Source organism: Petaurus breviceps, unplaced genomic scaffold, assembly GCF_028583685.1.
Source record: "Petaurus breviceps papuanus isolate PSGF00001 unplaced genomic scaffold, PetGlider_PUasm1.0 139, whole genome shotgun sequence".
NCBI lineage: Eukaryota > Metazoa > Chordata > Mammalia > Diprotodontia > Petauridae > Petaurus > Petaurus breviceps.
In genome coordinates, this window is record NW_027185697.1 from 4,580,514 (window position 1) to 4,583,202 (window position 2,689).

At 41.0% G+C, this 2,689-nt stretch overlaps 1 pseudogene; it reads left to right on the top strand.

The window, feature by feature from the left end:
• Window positions 1-1,682: 1,682 nt before the first annotated feature.
• LOC138145965 (large ribosomal subunit protein uL23-like) lies at window positions 1,683-2,195 on the top strand (annotated as a pseudogene).
• The last annotated feature ends 494 nt before the right edge of the window (window positions 2,196-2,689 follow it).

A 2,689-nucleotide genomic window follows, 5' to 3' on the forward strand; every position in this document is an offset into this window, starting at 1 on the left:
AAGCTCTACCACAGATCTGGCACAAATAATTTGCATGAATATTTGGCCTGGAGATGTCTCTAAATTTGCATATCTCTTTTTTCTGTTAAGCTACTACAATTTTGCTTTACTCACAGACTATATTATCTTCTTTGATGAGCACATACCATTCTGGGTGGCCCTAAGCTTGTGTCTACCATGTCTCAAAATTAATACCAAAATTCTTCAGAGATACCTTGAGCATCCTTCTGACCTCCGTGGGAGCACTTGCCTGACATAAGTTGTCTGTAACACAGTCTTTTAGGCAACCATATTTCTAGCATTGAAAAACTGGCTAGAAATCAGAGTTTCACTCTCTGTAGTAGGATTTGAATACTAGGCAGTTCAGCTCAAGGAAAGAACTCAGTTTCTGGTATATTATCTTGCCAGGTGATCTTAAGGATCTTCCTAAGATGATTCAAATGGAAGCATTTCACTTTCCTGGCATGTCACTGGTATACTGTCTAGTTTTTAGAGGCATACATCAATTAAGTCAGTCTAATGGCTCTGTAGACCTTCAGTTTGGAATGCAGTCTGATCACGCTTCTCTCCTACACTTTCATTTTGCATCTCCAGCACTGAGCTAGCACTGTGAATGTGTGTGCCAACCTCATCATCTATGTGTACAACCCCAGTGTTTTTACTGCCAATGTAAATAAATTTACCCATAGCATTCAACATTTCTCCATTTGCCATAAACAGGATATGGATATTGTGGTGCTGGCTGATGGAGGACCTCTGGGGTGTTAATTCTTTGGCCAAAATGCACACAAGTATCAGAGCATTATTCCATACTTTGTTGCATCTCAGCCTTAGAAGTTACATTGCATACAGTGTTCTCCAAAAAGCAAAAAACAAACAAACAAAAAAAAACAAATAAAAAACAAACAAAAACCTTCAAGTTACATATATAATGTTTTATTTATGGACTTGTAATGGTAATGGTAATTTGAAAACCTTCCCTTCCCCTTGGCCCCTTGATAGACTTAACTGAATTTGAGGACCTTCCCTGATTTGAAAATATATTCTTCTTGGGGCGGCCAGGTAGCACAGCGATTAAGTGCACCAGCTCCAGTGTTGGGATGACCTGGGGGATCGAATTTGGGCTCAGACACTTAGCACCCACCCAGAAACACCTGGCTGTGTAACCTAGAGCAACTTACTTACCCTGATTGCTTTAAAAAAAAAAGAAAATATATTCTGCCCTCCAACAGGCTGAATGTGGTTGCAGGGAACCTGTGGTGGGAAGCTTGTTTTTCAGGAAAACCCACACCTTCTTACTTTGTTATTTGGAAGTGTGTCACGGGGATTGTGATGTTCTCTGACCTTGGAGAAAGCTATATATACCCTGATGTGAGGATTTGCTTTGGGGCTCACTCATAGGAATCATTGTGTGATTTGATCAAATGAGACTAAGAGCAGGCATTTGAGCCCTGGCTTTGAAAACCCAGATGTTGGTGCTTCTCTCTCTGGGAACTAAGTATGGGTGTAATGGTTAGACAGCTGTAAGTCTTGCCTGCTTGTCTGTTTCTCTGTCTGTATTTTTTGTCTGCTTGTAACATCTGTTTGCATTCTCTGACATTCTGGGTACTGACTTTTCCCCCTGAAATAGGTAAATGATACACATTTGATTAAAGTTAGATGGTTAAGCCCTTTCCCCCAACATGGCGCCGAAGGCGAAGAAGGAAGCTGTTGTCCCCCCCCCCCAAGACAGAAGCCAAGTCCAAGGCCTTGAAGGCCAAGAAGGCAGTGCTGAAGGGTGTCCATAGCCACAAAAAGAAGAAGATCCGAACATACCCCACCTTCCGGCGACCCAAGACACTGAGACTTCGAAGGCGGCCCAAATACCCTCGGAAGAGTGCCCCTCGCAGAAACAAGCTTGATCACTATGCCATCATTAAGTTTCCCTTGACCACCGAGTCTGCTATGAAGAAGATTGAGGACAACAACACCCTGGTCTTCATTGTGGACATCAAGGACAACAAGCATCAGATCAAGCAGGCCGTAAAGAAGCTGTATGACATCAACGTGGCCAAGGTCAACACACTGATCCGGCCCTATGGAGAGAAGAAGGCCTATATCCGTCTTGCTCCAGACTATGATGCTTTAGATGTTGCCAACAAAATTGGAATCATCTAACTTGCTGTGTCCCCATTCCACCTACGATAAAAATAAAAGTTTTCCAGAATAAAAAAAAAAAGTTAGATGGTTAAACGCTTTTTGTGTTGCTTTCCTTTAGAAAAGCAGAGCAAAGAACCTGTGCTAGCAGCCATCCTGGGTATGCTAGGGTGCTTGCTGCTACAAGAGTTGAGATAGGAGATTTTATATCAACTCATAAATGAAGTATCCAATTTCTTTCACTTAAGTTTCCATCTGTCTTCTTACAATCACTGTGGCAACAGGAAAGTTGTTTGTCACTTAGTGGAACACAGAGTTTAGAATATTCTGACTTCCTCATCTACAAATCACCTGTTTTAGAGATTATTTTCATAATTAAGATTGTCCCATAAAGGTAAAATAAATATTAGAACAGTTCTACAGTTTTCTTGAAAGTTAAAAAAAAAAAAAGTTCTATGCTAATAAACCAAATTCAACACATAAGATAGTGATGAGGGATGGCTCCCAATAAGTTCAGCAGGAACTCTTATCTTATCTAATACCAGAAAGCCTG